This window comes from Arachis ipaensis, chromosome B5, assembly GCF_059453495.1.
Source record: "Arachis ipaensis isolate K30076 ecotype BB chromosome B5, ASM5945349v1, whole genome shotgun sequence".
NCBI lineage: Eukaryota > Viridiplantae > Streptophyta > Magnoliopsida > Fabales > Fabaceae > Arachis > Arachis ipaensis.
This window is the reverse complement of record NC_142440.1, coordinates 101,244,931-101,258,163: the sequence shown is the minus strand read 5'-3', so window position 1 is coordinate 101,258,163 and position 13,233 is coordinate 101,244,931. Positions and strand designations below refer to the sequence as shown.

The 13,233-nt window shown below is 37.6% G+C and overlaps 1 non-coding gene across 1 annotated transcript; it reads right to left on the bottom strand.

Annotated features, from left to right (window-relative positions):
* Positions 1-9,570: 9,570 nt before the first annotated feature.
* On the bottom strand, positions 9,571-9,678 carry LOC148565169 (small nucleolar RNA R71). Its single transcript, XR_015884010.1, has one exon. It is a non-coding gene; the product is annotated as a small nucleolar RNA R71 (small nucleolar RNA).
* Between the last annotated feature and the right edge of the window lie 3,555 nt (positions 9,679-13,233).

The following is a 13,233-nucleotide window of genomic DNA, read 5'->3' as shown; positions in this document are numbered from 1 at the left end:
ACAGATCCTGAGTGGATCCTGTGGGGTCCACAGATCCTGAGTGGATCCTATGGGGTCCACAGATCCTGAGGTGTTCAAGGATTTACATCCCTGCACCCATTAGGCATGTAAAAATGCCTTTGTACCCAACTCTGGGCGTTCAGCGCCAGGTTGGTGGCCATTTTGGGCGTTTAACGCCCATTTGTGTGCCATTTCTGGTGTTGAACGCCAGAACCATGCCTGTTCTGGCGTTCAGCGCCCAGAAGCTGCCCATTTTGGGCGTTCAGCGCCAGAACCATGCTCTGTTCTGGCGCTGAACGCCAGACAGATGCTCCTCCAGGGTGTGATTTTTCTTCTGCTGTTTTTGATTCCGTTTTCAATTTTTCTATTTATTTTGTGACTCCATATGATCATGAACCTAAGAAAACATGAAAAACAATAAAAATAAGAATTAGATAAACATTGGGTTGCCTCCCAACAAGCGCTTCTTTAATGTCAATAGCTTGACAGTGGGCTCTCATGGAGCCTCACAGATGTGCAGAGCTTTGTTGAGACTCTCCAACACCAAACTTAGAGTTTGGATATGGGAGTTCAACACCAAAGTTAGAGTTTGGTTGTGGCCTCCCAACACCAAACTTAGAGTTTGACTGTGGGGGCTCTGGTTGACTCTGCTTTGAGAGAAGCTTTTCAAGCTTCCTCTCCATGGTTGCAGAGGGAGATCCTTGATTTTTGAATACAAGGGAGTTCTCATTCCATTGAAGGACTATTTCACCTCTGTCAACATCAATCACAGCTCTTGCTGTGGCCAGGAAAGGTCTTCCTAGGATGATGGATTCATCCTCTTCCTTTCCAGTATCCAGGACTATGAAATCAGTAGGTATGTAAAGGCCCTCAACCTTTACTAATACATCTTCTACTTGTCCATAAGCCTGTCTTCTTGAGCTGTCTGCCATCTCTAATGAGATTTTAGCAGCTTGCACCCCATAGATTCCCAGTTTCTCTATTACAGAGAGGGGCATGAGTTTTATTCCTGAACCAAGGTCACACAGAGCCTTAAAGATCATGGTGCCTATGGTACAGGGTATTATGAACTTTCCAGGATCCTGTCTCTTCTGAGGTAATGTCAGTTGATCCAGATCACTTAGTTCATTGACGAACAAGGGGGTTCAACTTCCCAAGTATCAATGCCAAACAATTTGGCATTCAGCTTCATGATTGCACCAAGAAACTTGGCAGTTTGCTCTTCAGTGACATCCTCATTCTCTTCAGAAGAGGAATACTCATCAGAGCTCATGAAGGGCATAAGGAGGGTCAATGGAATCTCTATGGTCTCTAGATGGGCCCCAGAGTCCTTTGGTTCCTCAGAGGGAAGCTCCTTATTGACCACTGGACGTCCCAGGAGGTCTTCCTCCTTGGGATTCACGTCCTCTCCTCTCCTCACAGGTTCGGCCATGGCGCTTATGTCAATGGCCTTGCACTCTCCTTTTGGATTCTCTTCTGTATTGCTTGGGAGAGTACTAGGAGGGATTTCAGTGATCCTTTTACTCAGCTGGCCCACTTGTGCTTCCAGATTTCTAATGGAAGACCTTGTTTCATTCATGAAACTTACAGTGGCCTTAGATAGATCAGAGACTAGATTTGCTAAATTAGAAGCATTTTGTTCAGAGTTCTCTGTCTGTTGCTGAGTTGATGATGGAAAAGGCTTGCTATTGCTAAACCTGTTTCTTCCACCATTATTAAAGCCTTGTTGAGGCTTTTGATCCTTCCATGAGAAATTTGGATGATTTCTCCATGTTGAGTTATAGGTGTTTCCATAAGGTTCACCTAAGTAATTTACCTCTGCTATTGTAGGGTTCTCAGGATCATAAGCTTCTTCTTCAGAAGAAGCCTCTTGAGTACTGTTGGATGCAGCTTGCATTCCATGCAGACTCTGAGAGATCATATTGACTTGCTGAGTCAATATTTTATTCTGAGCCAATATGGCATTCAGAGTATCAACCTCAAGAACTCCCTTCTTCATAGGTGTCCCATTGCTCACAGGATTCCTTTCAGAAGTGTACATGAACTGGTTATTAGCAACCATGTCAATGAGTTCTTGAGCTTCTGCAGGCGTTTTCTTTAGGTGAATGGATCCACCTGCAGAAGTGTCCAGTGACATCTTTGATAGCTCAGATAACCCATCATAGAATATATCCAGGATGGTCCATTCTGAAAGCACGTCAGAAGGACACTTTTTGGTCAACTGTTTGTATCTTTCCCAAGCTTCATAGAGAGATTCACCTTCTTTCTGTCTGAAGGTTTGAACATCAGCTCTAAGCTTGCTCAGCTTTTGAGGAGGAAAGTACTTGGCTAAGAAAGCCGTGACCAGCTTATCCCAAGAGTTCAGGCTGTCTTTGGGTTGAGAATCCAACCATAATCTAGCTCTGTCTCTTACAGCAAAAGGGAAAAGCATGAGCCTGTAGACTTCAGGATCTACTCCATTAGTCTTAACAGTATCACATATCTGCAAGAATTCAGTTAAAAACTGAAAAGGATCTTCAGCTGGAAGTCCATGAAACTTGCAGTTCTGCTGCATTAGAGAAACTAATTGAGGTTTCAGCTCAAAGTTGTTTGCTCCAATGGCAGGAATGGAGATGCTTCTTCCATGTAAATTGGAATTAGGTGCAGTAAAGTCACCAAGCATCTTCCTTACATTATTATTATTTTCGGCTGCCATCTCCTCTGCCTGTTCGAAAATTTCTGAAAGGTTATCTCTGGATTGTTGTATTTTAGCTTCTCTTAATTTTCTCTTCAGAGTCCTTTCAGGTTCTGGATCTGCTTCCACAAGAATGTTCTTATCCTTGCTCCTGCTCATATGACAAAGAAGAAGGCACAGAAAAATAATAATAATAATAGAGATCCTTTATACCACAGTATAGGGATCCCTTTGTGAGTGGAAGAAAAGAGGGGGAGACAAAGAATGTGATGTAAAGGAAGAAACACAACTGTACGGATGGAAGAGATGTGAGATGAGATGTTAGGATATGAATGAATAAATAGAATGAGATGGGGAAGGGATAATTTTCGAAAATTATTTTGAAAAAGAGTTAGTGATTTTTGAAAAATGGTTTTTGAAAAAATGTTAGTAATTTTCGAAAATTAAGTTTTAAAAATTAAAAATAAAAATAATTAGTTAATAAAAAAGAAATTTTTGAAAAAGAGGGAAGATATTTTCGAAAATTAGAGAGAGAGAGTTAGTTAGGTAGTTTTGAAAAAGTTAAGAAACAAACAAAAAGTTAGTTAGTTAGTTGAAACAAATTTTGAAAAGATAGGAAGTTAGGAGGTTAGGAAAGATATTTTGAAAATATATTTTTGAAAAAGATAAGATGAGAAGATATTTTTGAAAAGATATGATAGAAATTAGTTTTTGAAAAAGATTTGATTTTTAAAATCACAATTAATGACTTGATTCATAAGAAATCACAAGATATGATTCTAGAACTTAAAGTTTGAATCTTTCTTAACAAGCAAGTAGCAAACTTCAAATTTTTGAATCAAAACATTAATTGATTATGTTATTTTCGAAAATTTGGTATAAAAATAAGAAAAAGATTTTTGAAAAATATTTTTGGAATTTTCGAAAATAACTAAGAATTTTGAAAAAGATTTGATTTTTGAAAAAGATTTTGAAAAAGATAAGATTTTCAAATTGAAAATTTGATTTGACTCATGAAAAACAATTTGATTTTAAAAATTTTTGAAAAAGTCAATCCAAATTTTCGAATTTGATGAGAGAAAAAGGGAAAGATATTTTTTTTATTTTTGAAATTTTTATGAAAAACATGAAAAATATGCAATGCATGAAATTTTTAGATCAAAACAATGAATGCATGCAAGAATGCTATGAATGTCAAGATGAACACCAAGAACACTTTGAATGTCATGGTGAACATCAAGAACATATTTTTGAAAAATTTTTAATGCAAAGAAAACATGCAAGACACCAAACTTAGAATTCTTTAATGCTTACGCACTAAGAATTCAAGAATGCATATGATAAACATGAAAAGACACAAAACAAAAAATCATCAAGATCAAACAAGAAGACTTACCAAGAACAACTTGAAGATCATGAAGAACACCATGAATGCATAAAATTTTCGAAAAAATGTAAGATGCATATGCAATTGACACCAAACTTATAACATGACTCAAGACTCAAACAAGAAACACAAAAATATTTTTGATTTTTTTGATTTTCTAATTTTTTTGGATTTTTATTTTCGAAAAATATTTAGAAAGAAAGAAAAATAAGGATTCCAAAATTTTTAATATGAATTCCAGGAATCTTGCCATGTTAGTCTAAAGCTTCAGTCCAGGAATTAGACATGGCTCACTAGCCAGCCAAGCTTTCAATGAAAGCTCCAGTCCAAAACACTAGACATGGCCAATGGCCAGCCAAGCTTCAGCAGATATGGATACTTTTCATGTATAGAGCAACTAAGTGTGTGAGAATCTCTTCATTTGTGATGGTAAGTTGAAACCCCAGTCCAAAAATTAGACATGGCTTACAGCCAGCCAGGATTCAACAAATCATCATGAAACACTAGAATTCATTCTTAAAAATTCTGAAGAAAAATATATTTTTGAAAACATTTTTATATTATTTTCGAAAATAGATGAGAAAATTTTAGAAATATTTTTGAAAAATTTTTTTGAAAATAAAATAAAAATAAAATTACCTAATCTGAGCAACAAGATGAACCGTCAGTTGTCCAAACACAAACAATCCCCGGCAACGGCGCCAAAAACTTGGTGCACGAAATTGTGATGTCCAGGCTCGAACAATCCCTGGTAATGGCTCCAAAGCTTGGTGCTTTGATCTTAATTCATAATTGTCACAACTTCGATACAACTAACCAGCAAGTGCACTGGGTCGTCCAAGTAATACCTTACGTGAGTAAGGGTCGAATCCCACGGAGATTGTTGGTATGAAGCAAGCTATGGTCACCTTGTAAATCTCAGTCAGGCAGATATAAAGTGATAATGGTGTTTTCGAATATGATATAATAAAATAGAGATAGAGATACTTATGTAAATCATTGGTAGGAATTTCAGATAAGCGAATGGAGATGCTTTTCGTTCCTCTGAACCTCTGCTTTCCTGCTATCTTCATCCAATCTGTCTTACTCCTTTCCATGGCTGGCTTTATGCAAGGGCATCATCGTTGTCAGTGGCTACATCCCCTCCTCTCAGTGAATAATATGCTCACGCACCCTGTCACGGCACGGCTATTCATCTGTCAGTTCCCGATCATGCTGGAATAGGATTCACCCTCCTTTTGCGTCTGTCACTAACGCCCAACAATCGCGAGTTTGAAGCTCGTCACAGTCATTCAATCATTGAATCCTACTCGGAATACCACAGACAAGGTTTAGACTTTCCGGATTCTCTTGAATGCCGCCATCATTCTAGCTTACGCCACGAAGATTCTGGTTAGGAGATCTAAGAGATATTCATTCTAGCTTATTTCATGTAGAACGGAAGTGTTTGTCAGGCACACGTTCATAAGGGAGAAGGATGATGAGCGTCACACATAATCATCACCTTCATCACGTTCTTGGGTGCGAATGGATAACTTAGAAGCGAAATAAGAAGAATTGAATAGAAAATAGTAGTACTTTGCATTAATCTTTGAGGGACAGCAGAGCTCCACACCTTAATCTATGGAGTGTAGAAACTCTACCGTTAAAAATACATAAGTGAAGGTCCAGGCATGGCCGAGATGGCCAGCCCCCAAAACGTGATCAAAGGATCATAAGGTAATCCAAAGATGAACAATGGATTAAAACTGAGACCAAAGATGCCTAATACAATAGTAAGAGGTCCTATTTATAATAAACTAGCTACTAGGGTTTACATGAGTAAGTATTTGATGTATAAATCCACTTCCGGGGCCCACTTGGTGTGTGTTTGGGCTGAGCTTAAGTGTTCCACGTGCAGAGGCCATTTGGGGAGTTGAACGCCAGTTTCTGTGCCAATTTGGGCGTTCAACTCTGGTTTTGGATCTTTTTCTGGCGCTGGACGCCAGATTTGGGCAGAAGGCTGGCGTTGAACGCCAGTTTACGTCGTCTATTCTTGGCCAAAGTATGGACTATTATATATTGCTGGAAAGCCCTGGATGTCTACTTTCCAACTCAATTGGAAGCGTGCCATTTCGAGTTTTGTAGCTCCAGAAAATCTACTTTGAGTGCAGGGAGGTCAGAATCCAACTGCATCAGCAGTCCTTTTTCAACCTCTGAATCTGATTTTTGCTCAAGTCCCTCAATTTCAGCCAGAAAATACCTAAAATCATAGAAAAACACACAAACTCATAGTAAAGTCCAGAAATGTGAATTTAACATAAAAACTAATGAAAACATCCCTAAAAGTAACTAGATCCTACTAAAAACATACTAAAAACAATGCCGAAAAGCGTATAAATTATCTGCTCATCATAAGGCATGTCACCTGCCCGTGGAACTGGAACATAAAGCCTACTGGGCAACCAGATTCCTAAACTTTGATGCCAAGTTAGCAGGAGAAAAAAGATTGCTCCAATTAAATGAGCTAGAGGAATTCAGATTCACAGCTTTCGAAAATGCCAAGCTTTATAAAGAGAAATAAAAAAAGTGGCATGATAGAAAGCTGTCATCTAGAATCTTTGAACCAGGACAGAAGGTTCTGCTGTTTAACTCTAGACTCAGGCTATTCCCCAGGAAATTAAAATCCCGGTGGAGGGGACCATATGTGATTACAAGTGTATCACCATATGGTTATGTAGAGCTTCAAGATATTGATTCTGATAAGAGACTCATTGTCAATGGACAGAGAATCAAGCACTATCTTGAAGGCAACGTTGAGCAAGAATGCTCAAGGCTGAAGCTAGACTAAAAGCTCAGCAAGGTCCAGCTAAAGACAATAAAGAAGCGCTTGCTGGGAGGCAACCCAGCCATGGGGCATCAATCCTCTGAGCATTTTGCCCTATTTCTATTTTTATTTTTATTTGTTTATATAGAGTTCATTGATAACAAGGTAAAGAATCAATTGCATAAGTTCACAGGGTTACGGAAGGAATCTGCAAATAAAACAGAGAAAAAGAGCTCACTGGCAAGAAAACGCCAGTAAGAGCCTATTTTGGCGCAATTTCTGCGTACCAAGTTTTTGGCGCCGTTGCCGGGGATTGTTCGAGTTTGGACAACTGACGGTTCATCTTGTTGCTCAGATTAGGTAATTTTCTTTTTGTTTTGTTTTAAAAAAATTTTCAAAAATTTCTCCTTTGTTTTTGAAAAAATCTTAAAAAAAAAAAGTTTTCAAAAATATAATAAAAATGTTTTCAAAAATATATTTTTCTTCAGAATTTTTAAGAATGAATTCTAGTGTTTCATGAAGCATGTAAAGCCATGTCTAAATTCATTTGGACTGAGGCTTCCAATTTGTTATCAAGAGCAAGCTAGTTGTTGCTAATCCACCTGCTACTGTTCCTGATTTACATACTAAAGCTTGGCTGGCTATTAAGCCATGCCTGACCCTTTGATTGGAGCTTTAGACTAAAGAGCATAAAGATTCCTGGAATTCATATTAAAGATTTTGGAATCCTTATTTTTCTTTTTCAAAATGATTTTTGAAAAAAATTAAAAGAAAATACAAAAAAATCATAAGATCATAAAAATCAAAAAAATATTTTTGTGTTTGAGTCTTGAGTCATGTTATAAGTTTGGTGTCAATTGCATGTTCATCTTGCATTTTTCGAAAATTTTCATGCATTCATAGTGTTCTTCATGATCTTCAAGTTGTTCTTAGTAAGTCTTCTTGTTTGATCTTTGCATTTGCATGTTTTGTGTCTTTTCTTGTTTTTCATACGCATTCTTGAATTCTTAGTGTTTAAGCATTAAAGAATTCTAAGTTTGGTGTCTTGCATGTTTTCTTTGCATTAAAAATTTTTCAAAAATATGTTCTTGATGTTCATCTTGATCTTCATAGTGTTCTTGGTGTTCATCTTGACATTCATAGCATTCTTGCATGCATCACATGTTTTGATCTAAAATTCTCATGCATTGCATCATTTTCTTGTTTTTCTCTCTCATCATAAAAATTCAAAAATCAAAAAAATATCTTTCTCTCTTTTCTCTCATAATTTCGAAAATTAGATTTGACTTTTTCAAAAAAATTTTAAAATTTAGTTGTTTTTATGAGTCAAATCAAATTTTCAATTTAAAAATCTTATCTTTTTCAAAATCTTTTTCAAAAATCAAATCTTTTTCATTTTTCTTAGTTATTTTCGAAAATTATAAAAATGTTTCTCAAAAATCTTTTTCTTAATTTTATCTCATAATTTTCGAAAATAACATCATCAATTAATGTTTTGATTCAAAAATTTTAAGTTTGTTACTTGCTTGTTAGGAAAGATTCAAACTTTAAGTTCTAGAATCATATCTCATGATTTCTTGTGAATCAAGTCATTAATTGTGATTTTAAAAAAAAAATCAAACCTTTTTCAAAACCAATTTCAATCATATCTTTTCAAAAATATCTTCTTATCTTATCTTTTTCAAAAATATGATTTCAAAATATCTTTTCTAACTTCCTAACTTCGTATCTTTTCAAAATTTGTTTCAACTAACTAACTAACTTTTTGTTTGTTTCTTATCTTTTTCAAAACCACCTAACTAACTCTCTCTCTCTAATTTTCGAAAACATCTTCCCTCTTTTTCAAAATTTTTTTTAATTAACCAATTATTTTAATTTTTTATTTGAATTTTCAAAAAAAAAACTACTAACCTTTTTCAAAAATTATTTTTCGAAAATTACTAACTCATTTTCAAAAATTATTTTCGAAAATCCTCTCCCTCTCTCATCTTATTCTTTTTATTTATTCATCTACTAACATCTCTTCCTCACATCACTCACCAAATTCGAACCCCCTCTTCTATCTGTGTTCGAATTTTTCTTCTTTTCTTCTTCTACTAACAATAAGGAACCTCTTTACTGTGACATAGAGGATTCCTCTTCTTTTCTTTTTCTCTTCTCTTTCTTATGAGCAGGGACAAAGAAAAAGGCATTCTTGTTGAAGCTGATCCAGAACCTGAAAGGACTCTGAAGAGAAAACTAAGAGAAGCTAAATTACAACAATCCAGAGACAACCTTATTGAAAATTTTGAACAAGTAAAGGAGATGGCAGCCGAACCCAACAACAATAATGCAAGGAGAATGCTTGGTGACTTTACTGCACCTAATTCCAATTTACATGGAAGGAGCATCTCCATTCCTGCCATTGGAGCAAACAATTTTGAGCTGAAACCTCAATTAATTTCTCTGATGCAGCAGAACTGCAAGTTTCATGGACTTCCATCTGAAGATCCTTTTCAGGTCTTAACTGAATTCTTGCAGATATGTGATACTGTAAAGACTAATGGAGTAGATCCTAAAGTCTACAGGCTCATGATTTTCCCTTTTGCTGTAAGAGACAGAGCTAGACTGTGGTTGGACTCTCAACCCAAAGATAGCCTAAACTCTTGGGATAAGCTGGTCACGGCTTTCTTAGCCAAGTTCTTTCCTCCTCAAAAGCTGAGCAAGCTTAGAGTGGATGTTCAAACCTTCAAACAAAAAGATGGTGAATCCTTCTATGAAGCTTGGGAAAGATACAAACAGTTGACCAAAAAGTGTCCCTCTGACATGCTTTCAGAATGGACCATCCTCGATATATTCTATGATGGTTTGTCTGAGTTATCAAAGATGTCATTGGATACTTCTGCAGGTGGATCCATTCACCTAAAGAAAACGCCTGCAGAAGCTCAAGAACTCATTGACATGGTTGCAAATAACCAGTTTATGTACACTTCTGAGAGGAATCCTGTGAGTAATGGGACGCCTATGAAGAAGGGAGTTCTTGAAGTTGATACTCTGAATGCCATATTGGCTCAGAACAAAATATTGGCTCAGCAAGTCAATATGATTTCTCAGAGTCTGAATGGAATGCAAGCTGCATCCAACAGTACTCAAGAGGCATCTTCTGAGGAAGAAGCTTATGATCCTGAAAACCCTGCAATAGCAGAGGTGAATTACTTAGGTGAACCTTATGGAAACACCTATAATCCATCATGGAGAAATCATCCAAATCTCTCATGGAAGGATCAAAGGCCTCAACAAGGCTTTAATAATGGTGGAAGAAACATGTTTAACAATAATAAACCTTTTCCATCATCCACTCAGCAACAGACAGAGAACTCTGAACAAAATACTTCTAATTTAGCAAATTTAGTCTCTGATCTATCTAAGGCCACTGTGAGTTTCATGAATGAAACAAGGTCTTCCATTAGAAATTTGGAAGCACAAGTGGGCCAGCTGAGTAAAAGGATCACTGAAATCCCTCCTAGTACTCTCCCAAGCAATACAGAAGAGAATCCAAAAGGAGAGTGCAAGGCCATTGACATAAGCACCATGGCCGAACCTGTAAGGGAAGGAGAGGACGTGAATCCTAAGGAGGAAGACCTCCTGGGACGTCCAGTGATCAATAAGGAGCTTCCCTCTGAGGAACCAAAGGACTCTGAGGCTCATCCAGAGACCATAGAGATTCCATTGAACCTCCTTATGCCATTCATGAGCTCTGATGAGTATTCCTCTTCTGAAGAGAATGAGGATGTTACTGAAGAGCAAACTGCCAAGTTCCTTGGTGCAATCATGAAGCTGAATGTCAAATTATTTGGTATTGAGACTTGGGAAGATAAACCTTCCTTGTTCACCAATGAACTAAGTGATCTGGATCAACTGACATTGCCTCAGAAGAGACAGGATCCTGGAAAGTTCATAATACCTTGTACCATAGGCACCATGATCTTTAAGGCTCTGTGTGACCTTGGTTCAGGAATAAACCTCATGCCCCTCTCTGTAATAGAGAAACTGGGAATCTATGGGGTGCAAGCTGCTAAAATCTCATTAGAAATGGCAGACAATTCAAGAAAACAGGCTTATGGACAAGTAGAGGACGTGTTAGTAAAGGTTGAAGGCCTTTACATCCCTGCTGATTTTATAGTCCTGGATACTGGAAAGGAAGAGGATGAATCCATCATCCTAGGAAGACCTTTCCTAGCCACAGCAAGAGCTGTGATTGATGTGGACAGAGGAGAATTAATCCTTCAATTTAATGAGGACAACCTTGTGTTTACAACTCAAGGATATCTCTCTGCATCCATGGAGAGGAAGCATAAAAAGCTTCTCTCAAAGCAGAGTCAAACAAAGCCCCCACAGTCAAACTCTAAGTTTGGTGTTGGGAGGCCACAACCAAACTCTAAGTTTGGTGTTGAACTCCCATATCCAAACTCTAAGTTTGGTGTTGGAGAGTCTCAACAATGCTCTGAACATCTGTGAGGCTCCATGAGAGCCCACTGTCAAGCTATTGACATTAAAGAAGCGCTTGTTGGGAGGCAACCCAATTTTTATTTATCTAACTATATTTTTCTTAGTTATATGTCTTTATAGGTTCATGATCATGAGGAGTCACAAAATAAACAGAAAAATTGAAAACGGAATCAAAAATAGCAGAAGAAAAATCACACGCTGGAGGAAGCATCTGCCTGGCGTTCAACGCCAGAACAGAGCATGGTTCTGGCGCTGAATGCCCAAAATGGCAGTATCCTGGCGCTGAACGCCCAGAACAAGCATGGTTCTGGCGTTCAACGCCAGAAATGGGCAACAAATGGGCGTTGAACGCCCAAAATGGGCACCAACCTGGCGCTGAACGCCCAGAGTTGTGTGCAAGGGCATTTTACATGCCTAATTTGGTGCAAGGTTGTAATTCCTTGAACACCTCAGGATCTGTGGACCCCACAGGATCATCTCAGGATCTGTGAATCTCACAGGATCCCCACCCACCTCACCCTTTCTCTCCATTCATGGTCATCCCTTCTGTTTTCCATTCACCACTCACATCTATACACACATCCCTCTATCTCCTCCATCTCTTCTTCTTCATCATCTATTCTTTCTTCTCTTGCTCGAGGGCGAGCAATATTCTAAGTTTGGTGTGGTAAAAGCATAAGCTTTTTGTTTTTCCATTACCATTAATGGTACCTAAGGCCAGAGAAATCTCAAGAAAGAGGAAAGGGAAGACAAATGCTTCCACCGCTGAGCCATGGGAGATGGAAAGATTCATCTCACAAGCCCATCACTAAGAAAAGGATGGAGCAAAGAAGAGAGCATATTCATGAATCTCATCAGGCACATGAAGAAGCTCATCATCAAGAAATCCCTGAGATACATCAAGGGATGCACTTGCCTCCACAGAATTTTTGGGAGCAAATCAACACCTCCCTAGGAGAATTAAGTTCCAACATGGGACAATTAAGGGTGGAACATCAAGAACACTCCATCATCCTTCATGAAATTAGAGAAGATCAAAAAGCAATGAGGGAGGAGCAACAAAGACAAGGAAGAGACATAGAAGAGCTCAAGGACATCATTGGTTCCTCAAGAAAGAAACGCACCCATCACTAAGGTGGACTCATTCCTTGTTCTTACTTTCTCTATTTTTTGTTTTCTATGTTAAGTGCTTATCCATGTTTGTGTCTTCATTACATGATCATTAGTAGTTAGTAAATATGTCTTAAAGTTATGAATGTCCTATGAATCCATCACCTCTCTTAAATGAAAAATGTTTTAATTCAAAAGAACAAGAAGTACATGAGTTTCGAATTTATCCTTGAACTTAGCTTAATTATATTGATGTGGTGACAATGCTTCTTGTTCTCTGAATGTATGCTTGAACAGTGCATATGTCTTTTGAAGTTGTTGTTTAAGAATGTTAAATATGTTGGCTCTTGAAAGAATGATGACAAGGAGACATGTTATTTGATAATCTGAAAAATCATAAAAATGATTCTTGAAGCAAGAAAAAGCATCAAAGAACAAAGCTTGCAGAAAAAAAAATATAGGCGAAAAAAAATAGAAAGAAAAAGAAATAGGCAAGAGCAAAAAGCCAATAACCCTTAAAACCAAAAGGCAAGGGCAAATAAAAAGGATCCCAAGGCTTTGAGCATCAGTGGATAGGAGGGCCTAAAGGAATAAAATCCTGGTCTAAGCGGCTAAACCAAGTTGTCCCTAACCATGTGCTTGTGGCGTGTAGGTGTCAAGTGAAAACTTGAGACTGAGCGGTTAAAGTCAAGGTCCAAAGCAAAAAAAAGAGTGTGCTTAAGAACCCTGGACACCTCTAATTGGGGACTTTAGCAAAGCTGAGTCACA